Source organism: Lepidochelys olivacea (assembly GCF_965140295.1).
Source record: "Lepidochelys olivacea isolate rLepOli2 genome assembly, chromosome: 7".
Taxonomy (NCBI): Eukaryota; Metazoa; Chordata; order Testudines; family Cheloniidae; genus Lepidochelys; species Lepidochelys olivacea.
Window position 1 is genome coordinate 84676763 of NC_140417.1, and position 13940 is coordinate 84690702.

Genomic DNA, 13940 nt, shown 5'->3' on the forward strand with positions numbered 1-13940 from the left:
GGGCCAGTCACTTTATTTCTCTGTGTCTGATTCTCCATCCCTTTAGATGTCTCATCTCTATAGATTGTATAGCTCTTTGGGGCAAAGGTTGTCTCTTATTCTGTATTTATATAGTGTCTATCATGATGGGGCCATAATTTTAGCTAGCACCTCTGGCCATTACTGTGATATATAATAAATAGAATTACTGAGGGAAACATTAGGTCTCACAACAAAGCAATTGGAGTTACATCAGTCAAGCATCAAATCGTTCAGGCTACAATTAGAAACAAATGTTGGTCAAAGTCAAGTTTAGGATAATTCAAAAACAAAAACCAGTACTGTAGAAAGTTAGTGTTGCTAACCTAAGCATAATACCAGCTCATTAAAAAAATGGGAATCAACAATTAAAACATCAGTAAACAAAATCCAGGCATAATTCTCAAAACATAATGCATACTCCTCAACCCCATGTTCCCAATGCTAAACATGGCTCCACAATCTGACTACAAACAGGAATTGCAACCTTTGCTTCAACTAATGATAGCCTATAGGAGATGTGAGTGAGGAATGTGTTGGCTTTTTAAAATACATTATGAGTGTGTCATATGTCACACCAGCCCCATTTCCTTTTAATTTACTCCACATTGATTGACTAAAATTACAGTGTATATGTCTCTGGGGCTGATCCAGCCCAGCTACAGCCACTGTGAGCTACTCTGGTAGCACAAAGAACCTGTAAAGTCAGCCGATCTGGACCTCCAAGGATTCCCTGTGTTGACTAAATCCCTTGCACTAATATTTAAATGAGAAGTCAAGAGTATGTAATTACATCCTTCAGAACTAGGATTGTGCAAAAATCCTGGCATAGATGCAGTTAAATAGTTCATACACCCACTTTACAATTGACACCACACACAATTATTTTGACCACAAGAAAACATTAGTTTTAAGTTTAGCATGAACCAATATTAAAATATATTGCCTCGTAGTGTCATCTCAGGTGAGGCCTACAGATACTCCGAACCTCTTTGACCCATTTTCCTGAGAGAATCAAAGGTCCAGTGACTAGATCTCACACAAACATATACCCTTTATAACAACATTTTCACTTATCCAATCAAGGAACAAAAACAATATCATGTGACCAAAGTGCTAATGAACACCGGGCAGACAATGTTTGTAAACAATTCATAGACTGAAATTTATTCACAAAAATCTGCAATATAATTTATATAGTTATTTGAATAATTTCAAGTAATAGATTAAATTTAAAGCGACAAATTCAGGAAAGATAAAGGATCATATTTAATTTGAATGAATTGTTCACTGCAAATGGTTTCTACAGATTTAGAATAGAATGTTCGCAATATGAAGTCAATCCAACTAACCTAACTCAAAACACTGCAGTTCTCCTGTTATTTAGTTTATTTGTTTTGTCAGTGTAATTATGGAAGGAGTAATTGATTATAAGAGCAAGATACACTGATGCTCAAATTCTCCTCATTCCCTCCTCCACCCTATGGTTCAGATCCTGTGTTGTTATCCTCACAGACTGCCACACTACATGGAACCACATTGAGGTCAATGGGTCTCTGTGCTGGTGAGTCATCTGTCCACAGGAAACCAGTTGCAGGACTACAGTTTAATTCTTTACACAATTGTTATGCATTCAGATTAGGCAAATATAGGTCCTCCTGATCCTGCAAACATTTAGGCTTGTGACTAACTTTATGTACTGCAGAGTCAAAGGGACTACTTGCAGCACATAAAGTTAAATAAATGTGTAAGTCTTTGCATGAGCATGGACATAGTTTAGGTAGGAGTAATTCTAATTGGAGGAATAAAATCTTTTAAGATGACCAAAAGGCCTCTCATGAAAATCTATGGCTGATTAACACAACACAAATAACACTCAATCTGTTTTAACTACAATCTTCCAGCTGATTGGTGTTTGATTTATAACCAAAAACAAACAAAGCATTATAGCTATTTTCGCTATTCGCAGTTTGAATTCCACTTATTTCAGTAACCATATTTGGTGGGTGATTAAAACAGCAATAAATGTGGCTTTTTAAAAGGTTGAGGCTTTCTAGTTAGGTTTTTCCTCCTTGTGCCACAGTTCCGGACTCATGAGTTGCTCAAGGTGCTGAAATGAGATTCATCCAAAAATGGATTAAAAACAAATACAACATTCAGGTAGCTCAAATATTTATATTTAAAGTCCCCAGAAATTAAAAAAAATGATAAATTTTAATATTTCCTCAGAATTTAAGACCTGAATTGGTTTAAAGATTATAGTCATATACCAGGAAAAGACAAAACAGGTATAAGTTTAGTTCCTGATTTTAAAAAAAATAGCTAAAAAAAAAAATTTCTGCTCAGTTTCCTAGAGCCACATGCACCTCCTCTCAAATAAATTTTCTGCCTTTGGTTTCCAAATAGATGACAATCTGACGAGTGCAAAAACACAACAGAAGTAAAACACTGACAACGCATTTTAAAATATACACACAGTAAAAATTTTCAAAATGATCAAGTGTAGATATGAAAGTAGAAGTAAAAAGGGTTCAACACCTTAAGCTGTCCAGAGTGCTCAGGAACGAGCATCATTTAATGAAATGTCAGCCCATGATGAGCCATGTAAATTGCAGTAGATTGATGTTGGAGAAAGTGAATTGGGTTTAGATTTACTTGTCTCTTTGCCATTGTCTCTTTTTCCACTATATTACTATACAGTTGATGAGAATATTACCACTGTCAACCCCAAGCATTCAAAATTCATGAGTCAGGCCCTCAAAAGATCATGAAGTTTTGTTTTTCAAATAATAGAGCTGGGGATATTTTGTATTTATTTTCTGATTTCTGAGCCTTTAGGATGTACTCACTTCAAGTTTTCAACTTTTTTCTGCTGATAAAAGCACATCCTCTTATTGATAGTATTGGGGACATTAACATCACTGACATGAAAGCACAGGATTCTGGAGACAAACACTGTGATTAGAAACATACACTTAGATTGTTGCAAAAATTGTACTGTGGTTCTGAATTTATAATGATGCGACGTTTGTCACTCTCACCTTTTAAAATGCAGCACTGTAACTTTTCCCAGTGGTTTCTTCAGAGCTTCGTATCAATAAGAAGCTTTCCCACAGTCTCTCAGGACAGAATGGAAACGTATATAGATTGTAAACTCTCCAGGTGAGGAACTCTTTATTATGAGTGTTCAGTATATAGAACAATGGGGCCCTGATCCCCCCAGTCAGGTCCTCTAGGCACTACCATAATTAATAACACAGCCAAATTATCTTCTCAGCTCCCAGCCTGAGTAATCGGGCCACCAACTGAGAAGGTCATAGATCATGGGGCAGCAACACAGCCACTCGTTCTACAGGTGGAACTGCCCATGGATTTTCATGGTCATGGCTCCATCTGCACTGCCCCCCAAAAAACTTCTTGTACACACTGGGTTGCAAAGATCCCCTGCAAACCTCTGGCTCCTGTGTTTGCTCCCCCATGTTCTGGGCACTTTTCCACAATGAAACCACACTGGTCCTGCTGTGTTCAGGCTTCTTTGCATCTATGGGAGGTGTAAAGAAAGATCTGACCCTTAGTCAGTTTTTGACATTTATGTCCAGTTTACCTTTTATATATTCAAGGTATCAACTGAGGGGAAAAGGGGAGGGGAACTTAGATAGGTAGATGGGGGTGGACCCTTGATCCTTTGTTGTAACACCATGGAGCTCAGAACCTTGTTAATTATGACGCCTTGACAGCTGGGCTCAGACTGTTATAGAATATTGATTGAGAGACTTCTGCCACTGCCATTTATTAAAAATAGTCATCAGTATCAGAATCTCCTCTCCACCCTCATGGTTTCTTGAATACTTCTTATCAAGACATTTTTTCTAAACTCTCCTGATCACACAATGAAAAGAAACATTAACAACTCTGGCACTGCAGACTAATTCCAACCATAATCAGTCACAGTGATAAACTGTCCAGCGAGAAGAAGCCACAAGTGAGTTTTTGGAAGTAATAAGTTAAGCTGATTTTTACAGTGAAAGAGCATCTTACCCAGATTCCAGGTCATGTGGCTGACATGGCACAGCTGATTTCCACAGCTGTAATCACCTGTGTGCAGAAGTATGTCAGGTCAGAGGTGTTTGGGTTGGTCTCTTGCACCTCTATTATTCATTCTTACAAGTTAACTGAGTGGCCATCCTGTATAGACACCCCCAGCTATAAGTGGCATTTCATTGTGATGAGTATCCAGTTCTCATACTCTTCCTGGTCTGATGCAATTTGGCATAATTCCACAAACTTCCATGTTCTGAGAAGAGTAAATGCAACAATAGCCTCAGTCAGTCATGTCAACAAATCAGGCAGAGCCTAAGGACAGCAATCTGCCCTCACCTGCTAGAGGCAGTATTTGGTGCAAGGAGGCTTCATCAACTGACTAGAAGGAATTATGTGATTGGCTGAGAAGATCATTTAATTGGTTTAGAGGCGCTCGCCATCGGTCTTTTACAGAAATACCAACTAGGAGTTTTATTCCAAAAGTAAGTGGTGAGTGAAGTAGTTTAGATCTCTTTACTCTAGCACAGGAAAATCTTTGTCTTGTTCAGAAAGCAAATTAAATTGGATGTGATTTGGTCCTATTATATCAGTAGCTGACTAAGTGTTTAATTTTTCCACAGAATCTACCTATAACGTACAAACTTATCAAAATGCATTCCAACTGCAGGCAAGAGTCATGAGTGTTCACATTTCTAATATAGTGATGTCAGCGATCTGTGGCTGTTTGGGAACAGATTCTCAAATGATCCTGCTTGACTCTGCAAAACACTTTGTTAAATTGGAAAATGTGGTTTCTGATAAGCCAGCCTGCACTAGTAGGAAATACTTCATAGATTCATAGATATTTAGGTCAGAAGGGACCATTATGATCATCTAGTCCGACCTCCTGCACAATGCAGGCCACAGAATTTCACCCACCACTCCTAAAAAAGACCTCACACCTATATCTGTGCTATTGAAGTCCTCAAATTGTAGTTTGAAGACCTCAAGGAGCAGAGAATCCTCCAGCAAGTGACCCGTGCCCCATGCTACAGAGGAAGGCGAAAAACCTCCAGGGCCTTCCAATCTGCCCTGGAGGAAAATTCCTTCCCGACCCCAAATATGGCGATCAGCTAAATCCTGAGCATATGGGCAAGATTCATCAGCCAGATACTACAGAAAATTCTTTCCCGGGTAACTTGGATCTTACCCCATCTAAAAACCCATCACAGGCCATTGGGCCTATTTACCATGAATATTTAATTACCAAAACCATGTTATCCCATCATACCATCTCCTCCATAAACTTATCGAGTTTAATCTTAAAGCAAGATAGATCTTTTGCCCCCACTACTTCCCTCGGAAGGCTATTCCAAAACTTCACTCCTCTGATGGTTAGAAACCTTCGTCTAATTTCTAATCTAAATTTCCTAGTGGCCAGTTTATATCCATTTGTTCTTGTGTCCACATTGGTATTGAGTTTAAATAATTCCTCTCCCTCTCTGGTATTTATCCCTCTGATATATTTATAGAGAGCAATCATATCTCCCCTCAACCTTCTTTTAGTTAGGCTAAACAAGCCAAGCTCCCTGAGTCTCCTTTCATAAGACAAGTTTTCCATTCCTCGGATCATCCTAGTAGCCCTTCTCTGTACCTGTTCCAGTTTGAATTCATCCTTCTTAAACATGGGAGACCAGAACTGCACACAGTATTCCAGGTGAGGTCTCACCAGTGCCTTATATAACGGTACTAAAACCTCCTTATCCCTACTGGAAATACCTCTCCTGATGCATCCCAAGACGACATTAGCTTTTTTCACAGCCATATCACATTGGCAGCTCATAGTCAACCTATGATCAACCAATACTCCAAGGTCCTTTTCCTCCTCCGTTACGTCTAGTTGATGCGTCCCTAGCTTATAACTAAAATTCTTGTTATTAATCCCTAAATGCATGACCTTACACTTCTCACTATTAAATTTCATCCTATTCCTATTACTCCAGTTTACAAGGTCATCCAGATCCTCCTGTAGGGTATCCCTGTCCTTCTCTAAATTAGCAATACCTCCCAGCTTTGTATCATCTGCAAACTTTATTAGCACACTCCCACTTTTTGTGCCCAGGTCAGTAATAAAAAGATTAAATAAGATTGGTCCCAAAACTGATCCTTGAGGAACTCCACTGGTAACCTCCCTCCAACTTGACAGTTCACCTTTCAGTAGGACCCGTTGTAGTCTCCCCTTTAACCAATTCCCTATCCACCTTTCAATTTTCCTATTGATGCCCATCTTATCCAATTTAACTAATAATTCCCCATGTGGCACAGTATCAAACGCCTTACTAAAATCTAAATAAATTAGATCCACTGCGTTTCCTTTATCTAAAAAATCTGTTACTCTCTCAAAGAAGGAAATCAGGTTGGTTTGGCACGATCTACCTTTTGTAAAACCATGTTGTATTTTGTCCCATTTACCATTGACTTCAATGTCCTTAACTACCTTCTCCTTCAAAATTTTTTCCAAGACCTTGCATACTACAGATGTCAAACTAACAGGCCTATATAATTACTTGGATCACTTTTTTTCCCTTTCTTAAAAATAGGAACTATGTTAGCAATTCTCCAATCATATGGTACAACCCCTGAATTTACAGATTCATTAAAAATTCTTGCTAATGGGCTTGCAATTTCTTGTGCCAATTCTTTTAATATTCTTGGATGAAGATTATCTGGGCCCCCCGATTTAGCCCCATTAAGCTGTTTGAGTTTCGCTTCTACCTCAGATATGGTGATGTCTACCTCCATATCCTCATTCCCATTTATCATGCTACCATTATCCCTAAGATCCTCTTTAGTCTTATTAAAGACTGAGGCAAAGTATTTGTTTAGATATTGGGCCATGCCTAGATTATCCTTGACCTCCACTCCATCCTCAGTTTTTAGCGGTCCCACTTCTTCTTTCTTTGTTTTTTTCCTATTTATATGACTATAGAACCTTTTACTATTGGTTTTAATTCCCTTTGCAAGGTCCAACTCTACTTGACTTTTAGCCTGTCTCACTTTATCCCTACATATTCTGACCTCAATAAGGTAGCTTTCCTTACTGATCCCTCCCTTCTTCCACTCCCTATATGCTTTCTGCTTTTTCTTAATTACCTCTCTAAGATGCTTGCTCATCCAGCTTGGTCTACAACTCCTGTCTATGAATTTTTTCCCCTTTCTTGGGATGCAGGCTTCCGATAGCTTCTGCAGCTTTAATTTAAAATAATCCCAGGCCTCCTCTACCTTTAAACCCATAAATTCTTCAGTCCAATCCACTTCCCTAACTAATTTCCTTAATTTTTGAAAGTCAGCCCTTTTGAAATCAAAAACCCTAGTTGCAGATTTATTTTTGTTAATCCTTCCATTCAGTTTGAACTGAATTAGCTCATGATCACTTGAGCCAAGATTATCCCCTACAACCATTTCCTCTATGAGATCCTCATTACTCGCCAAGACCAAATCTAAAATGGCATCCCCTCTAGTCGGTTCAGCAACTACTTGTTGAAGGAATCCATCAGCTATCGCATCTAGGAAAATCTGAGCCCTATTATTATTACTAGCACTCATCCTCCAGTCTATATCTGGGAAGTTAAAGTCTCCCATGATCACACAGTTTCCATTAGTATTTACTTTATTAAAAACATTAAAAAGGGCTCTATCCATATCCAAATTAGATCCCGGCGGTCTATAGCACACCCCAAGCACTATCCCAGGGGAGGCTCGAATAGTTTTCTTCCCCAATTTAATTATTGCCCAGACAGACTCAGTCATATCCATTTCATCGCTTCTTATTTCTTTACATTCTATCTCATCATTGATATACAGTGCTACTCCACCACCTTTACCTTTATTTCGGTCTTTCCTAAACAGCACATACCCTTCAATACCTGTAGCCCAGTCATGACTACTATTCCACCAGGTCTCTGTTATACCTATAATATCTGGTTTCACTTCCTGCACCAGTAACTCTAGTTCCTCCATTTTGTTACCTAGGCTCCTTGCATTAGTGTACAAACATCTTAATTTTTGCTGTTTGGCCTCACTCACATTCTGTACCCTATTAGGCACGGTTATTTTACTACCAGTATAACCTATTAGACTTGTATCTACACTGCCCTTCCTCCTACCTACAGCTGTATCCACTCTTACATCATTTTCTTTCCACTCTATGCTAAATTCTGGCGTGGAGATTACCTGGACATCTCCCAACCATCTCCCCCAAATTCCTAGTTTAAAGCTCTCTTAATCAGTTGTGCCAGCCTCCATCCTAGAAGTCTATTTCCTTCCCTACTCAGATGAAGTCCATCCCGAGAGAACTGTCCTCTATCCATGAATGCCTCCCAATGGCCATACATCCCAAAGCCCTCCTTATAGCACCACTGCCTAAGCCATCTATTGATAGTCATAATCTTGTCACACCTTTGTTGCCCTTCTCTAGGAACAGGCAGAATCCCACTAAAGATCACCTGAGCCTCAATTTCCTTAAGCGTCCTCCCCAGCCTAACATAGTCTCCCTTAATACTTTCCAGTGAGAATCTAGCCGTATCATTTGTTCCCACATGAAGGATAATTAGGGGATTCTTTCCCGCTCCCTTTAGAATCCTTTTTAACCTCAGGTCTACATCCCGTATCTTAGCACCTGGAAGACAGCACACCCTCCTATTTTCTGGATCAGCTCTGGTTACAGGCCTATCTATTCTTCTCAATAAAGAGTCCCCAATCACATAGACCTGCCTTTTCCTAGTGACGGTGCTATTCTCCAGTCTATCCCCTGTTCCCTCTGGCTGCAAGTTTTTTCCATTCCCATTCTCCCTTGTAATCCTTTTTAACCCATCCTGTATCCTCCTGGGGCTCATATTTGGTGTAATCTCCATTAACTCTTCCCCTTTTCCTATAGGACTAACCGCTCTTCTCTTCTTCCTTGCCCTGTCACCTTCAGTGACTACCTGCTGAGCCCCTTCTTCATTTTCCAACTCTGCAAACCTATTCTGAAGCTCTATCTCTCCTTCACTAGCCCGTCTTTTCCTCTGCCTAGTTCTTTTAGTCACATGCTTCCACTGACCACTTTCCTCACCCAGTCTCCCCTCAGAATTCCCTAGTCCTGCTTCCATCTGCAAGTCTGAGCTTTTCCCTTCAGATACCTCATGTCTTTGCTCCATAATCTGCTCAAACCCCTTCCTAAACTCTACCAGACTTTCCACCTGCATCTCCAAACCTCTGATCTTTTCCTCCATCAGCTCTATCAGACGGCATTTCATGCAGACAAAACTCTTACCAGGTGCCCCCTCCAGGATCATGTACATACCACAGCTTCCACATCCAGTCATCTTCATTGTGTCATCTGCTACATGGGTCACTCCCACTGCCACCTCTGAATCTGTCATAGCCTTCAAACCATCATTGCTTCTACCTATTTGTCTAAGTATGATGGAATGTCTCTAATGTTACACTCAGTGTAACAGTAGGTCAGATTCCAAAGTAAAACACTAGGTCTGGCCTAGTTTGGCAATGCCCTGTCACATGAGTGACAAATGAAAAACCTGCCCTCTTCTTCACTCATGGGCTGGGAACACTACAGAAGTGGTACACATTCCTATAAGATATCAGATTGGGTCTTTCAACCCACATCATCTTCCCTTCTCATCTTCTGCTAGGAGTAGTAGTGGTGGGTGTCAGAGGCAATTTTTGTAAATTAAGGGTTCTGATCAGTTGAAGACAGTAATGATTTTATTGTTTAATCATATTTACACCAAATTAATTTAGCTTTAAGGCCACATTCCTACTGCAGATTATGGAACTTCATTTTTAACACCTGGTTACACAAGTGTATGAAGCTTCTGCTCTAGTTCTCACTGGTGTAACTCAAGAACAGCTAAACTCAACTTATTGAACTCTCTCAAAGGAACGTGACATCCCCCACTCTTCTAATGGAGTTAACCTGCAAAAGAATGGTTTGTAGTAGAAATGCTGATAGACACTTAACTCTAGTGGTACTACCAAATTTTAGAATAAGATGTTTTAAAAAGGAATATGAACAATAACAACCAAACAGTATGTCATGTTTAAGTCAACCCTTATTCCATCCTCACCCTCAAGCAAAATTTGTAGCTTTATTTTGCTTAATTCTTGTCAAAGATCCTATGGCCTACTCAAGAGTAAGGGAAAATGGGTTTTAACAGCCAACAATCTTTTTAGCTATTACTTTCTGCATAGTAAATGATGTTCTGGCTTACAGACACTACACTACCACTATTTCATTGCTTAGTTAATTATACACATGGTGTTAATATATACACTTTAATAGTGTATTTCCAGGAAGCAAGGGGAAACTTCAGTATGGAAGTGCTACTTCTCCAGAGCTGAGCTGGCCTGGCAGCAGACAGTTCCAAATTTAAAGTGACAAGAGGAAAAAGAACCATAGATCCCTGCTATTTTATCCAGCTTTATGTGCAAGACTCATTTTTCCCATAAAAGCTCCATTTTCAGTGAAAGCATTTTGCAGCATACAGCATCACTGGAGCTAACATGGAAAGCTATATTTCAGAATACCAACAATAAGAGGCAGCATAGCAATCACTATTTTATTACATAATAAAATATACTGTGACAAAACAATCCAGCATTTTCTAAACATACCTGGTGTGTGTGGAATAGTCTATGCAGAAAGCAGATGATTTCATTGCAGCTCACCATAGCAAAAGAGCCAGGAGAAGGTTTGCAGTTTTCCCTGGGACAGGTAGTGGTCTTTGGGTTTTTTAGGCCCTGATCCAGCAATGAAGTCTGCATGGCAACAAGCCTCACTGGAGCCAATGGGGCCAACCTTGCAGAGCTCTTCTGCAGTACCAGTTCCTTAGACTGCAAGCTCTCTGGGGCAGGAAATACACCTTTCTATACAACTGTATTGAGGCCACAATCCCAACTGAGACTTCTGGGTGCTAATAAAGCACTGTGCACTCACCAGCCAGGGATGGAAAAATAAAGTCTCAACTCCAAATCTCTCCACATCACTTTCTTCTGGGCTTCCTTTATTTCCAAAAGCCCAAACTAAAAACCAGAATAAATCAACTCCAATTACTGGGTAATAACCAGCCAAGGTCTTGCCACCTGGGAAGAGAGACAACACACCCTTTCCCTATGGCAGTGGGTCTCAACCTTTCCAGACTACTTTGCCCCTTTCAGGAGTCTGATTTGTCTTGCATACCCCCAAGTTTCACCTCACTTAAAAACTGCTTGCTTACAAAATCAGAAATAAAAATTCAAAAAAGGGTAACTGAAAAAGTGCTTACTTTCTCATTTTTACTATATGATTATAAAATAAACAATTGGAATATCAATATTGTACTTACATTTCTGGGTGATACTCAAGCCTGTTTTTCACTTGTGAGCCTTGTGTGAAGCCTGAGCCCCAGGCAGTGGGGCTGAAGCATGAAACTTAGCTTCATGGGGCCCCCTGTGGTGTGGAACCCCAGGTCATTTACCCGCTTGGCACTCCCTAATGCCAGCCCTGCACTTGCAACTCATAACCCATCCTGTGACCCCTTTGGGGGCTGCAAACCCCAGGTTGAGAAACACTGACCTAGATGAGTTGAGTACCCCCTGGAAGGCCTCTGAGTACCCCAGAGGTATATGTACCCCTAGTTGAGAACCACTGCCCTATGGTAACTTCCCCTACCCTGCCTTCCCTTTTCCTTTTATAACTCTGCTCAGATCAACCATCTGACAGGCAGGAATCTAGTAACCCCTCACATGCCAGAGAGCCTTTACACCTTGTCACAATGCTACTGAAGCCGAAAAAACAGGCTCATCCCTATTGTAGTTTGAAATTGGAATAATATTTCATAAATACTTAAAAATAATCATAGCTTGTGCCTTACATTTACTTTAGCAGCTCTTATGTCTTAGTGCTTAAAGATGTATTGACATGTATCATAGAATCATAGAATATCAGGGTTGGAAGGGACCCCAGAAGGTCATCTAGTCCAACCCCCTGCTCAAAGCAGGACCAATTCCCAGTTAAATCATCCCAGCCAGGGCTTTGTCAAGCCTGACCTTAAAAACCTCTAAGGAAGGAGATTCTACCACCTCCCTAGGTAACGCATTCCAGTGTTTCACCACCCTCTTAGTGAAAAAGTTTTTCCTAATATCCAATCTAAACCTCCCCCACTGCAACTTGAGACCATTACTCCTCGTTCTGTCATCTGCTACCATTGAGAACAGTCTAGAGCCATCCTCTTTGGAACCCCCTCTCAGGTAGTTGAAAGCAGCTATCAAATCCCCCCTCATTCTTCTCTTCTGCAGGCTAAACAATCCCAGCTCCCTCAGCCTCTCCTCATAACTCATGTGTTCCAGTCCCCTAATCATTTTTGTTGCCCTTCGCTGGACTCTCTCCAATTTATCCACATCCTTCTTGTAGTGTGGGGCCCAAAACTGGACACAGTACTCCAGATGAGGCCTCACCAATGTCGAATAGAGGGGGACAATCACGTCCCTCGATCTGCTCGCTATGCCCCTACTTATACATCCCAAAATGCCATTGGCCTTCTTGGCAACAAGGGCACACTGCTGACTCATATCCAGCTTCTCGTCCACTGTCACCCCTAAGTCCTTTTCCGCAGAACTGCTGCCTAGCCATTCGGTCCCTAGTCTGTAGCTGTGCATTGGGTTCTTCCGTCCTAAGTGCAGGACCCTGCACTTATCCTTATTGAACCTCATCAGATTTCTTTTGGCCCAATCCTCCAATTTGTCTAGGTCCTTCTGTATCCTATCCCTCCCCTCCAGCGTATCTACCACTCCTCCCAGTTTAGTATCATCCGCAAATTTGCTGAGAGTGCAATCCACACCATCCTCCAGATCATTTATGAAGATATTGAACAAAACTGGCCCCAGGACCGACCCTTGGGGTACTCCACTTGATACCGGCTGCCAACTAGATATGAAGCCATTGATCACTACCCGTTGAGCCCGACAATCTAGCCAGCTTTCTACCCACCTTGTAGTGCATTCATCCAGCCCATACTTCCTTAACTTGCTGACAAGAATACTGTGGGAGACCGTGTCAAAAGCTTTGCTAAAGTCAAGAAACAATACATCCACTGCTTTCCCTTCATCCACAGAACCAGTAATCTCATCATAAAAGGAGATTAAATTAGTCAGGCATGACCTTCCCTTGGTGAATCCATGCTGGCTGTTCCTGATCACTTTCCTCTCATGCAAGTGCTTCAGGATTGATTCTTTGAGGACCTGCTCCATGATTTTTCCAGGGACTGAAGTGAGGCTGACTGGCCTGTAGTTCCCAGGATCCTCCTTCTTCCCTTTTTTAAAGATTGGCACTACATTAGCCTTTTTCCAGTAATCCGGGACTTCCCCGGTTCGCCACGAGTTTTCAAAGATAATGGCCAATAGCTCTGCAATCACAGCCGCCAATTCCTTCAGCACTCTCGGATGCAACTCGTCCGGCCCCATGGACTTGTGCACGTCCAGCTTTTCTAAATAGTCCCTAACCACCTCTATCTCCACAGAGGGCTGGCCATCTCTTCCCCATTTTGTGATGCCCAGCGCAGCAGTCTGGGAGCTGACCTTGTTAGTGAAAACAGAGGCAAAAAAAGCATTGAGTACATTAGCTTTTTCCACATCCTCTGTCACTAGGTTGCCTCCCTCATTCAGTAAGGGGCCCACACATTCCTTGGCTTTCTTCTTGTTGCCAACATACCTGAAGAAACCCTTCTTGTTACTCTTGACATCTCTGGCTAGCTGCAGCTCCAGGTGCGATTTGGCCCTCCTGATATCATTCCTACATGCCCGAGCAATATTTTTATACTCTTCCCTGGTCATATGTCCAACCTTCCACTTCTTGTAAGCTTCTT